Below are 947 nucleotides of genomic sequence, written 5' to 3' on the forward strand. Positions count from 1 at the left end.
TTAGGGTGACCAGACGTCCTCTTTTGCCCGGACATGTCCTCTTTTTATGTCCTGTCCGGAGCGTCCGGGGGGGTTTATAAATTCATGAAAACGTCCGGTTTTCACAGTTTTTCATGGGACCATTAAGCGTGTACTTAAATTGAATGGCGCTTTGCACAGAAGTCTACTGTACTTAGACTTCCCCCCCAACAATCGCAAGTGTCCTCTTTTTCGCCACCTCAAATCTGGTCACCCTAGTAGTGTGCTCGCGATTCATTTTCAAGATCCAAGACACCGATATCGTCAAGTCCTCCTGATGGCGAGGGCTGGGACTGCAGGGCTTCGGGTCGGAGCGACGAGATATTTCTGTCCGTTGTGAATCTTTTGTCCTGAGGAATTAAATTGGGAGAGTTTCCACCAACCCGAGTCCCGATGTGAGTCATCGTCTGTGGAGAACATAAAGAGGACTCGTTCTTCCGGAACCAGAAGAGCCCAAAACCAGTGATACCATTGATGCGGGTTTGTGCGTTAAGCTGTGACCATGTGGCTGGATGTTGGGTTTTCTTGGGTTCCTGGATATTATGCTCTGTATTTTGCAACTGAATTTGGCCAATCGAATTTGAGCAACACAGGAAGGGTTGATTCTGAATTTGTGAAACTTGATTAAAAAGTGAAAATGAGTTGATTGAAAAATATGATCAAGTCCACTCCTTTGCTAATATGCAAACCGGCTTTGTTATAAAGCAGAATTGCCTGATGAAGGCTGCTTTGTGTCATTGTTACAAAGTGATTTATACTCGAATAATATTAGGAGTCAAAACGCTTGACAAATGTCTGATATATAATTAAAGTCACTGATCTGATCTGCTGTGGTATATCATGTGAACACTCTATCCTCTGCTAACCTCAGCTCTGGCACACACTCACTCGTACTGTGCCAACAAAGTGGATTTCTTTATGCTCTACGT

The sequence above is a fragment of the Eleginops maclovinus genome, chromosome 16 (assembly GCF_036324505.1).
Source record: "Eleginops maclovinus isolate JMC-PN-2008 ecotype Puerto Natales chromosome 16, JC_Emac_rtc_rv5, whole genome shotgun sequence".
Classification (NCBI taxonomy): domain Eukaryota; kingdom Metazoa; phylum Chordata; class Actinopteri; order Perciformes; family Eleginopidae; genus Eleginops; species Eleginops maclovinus.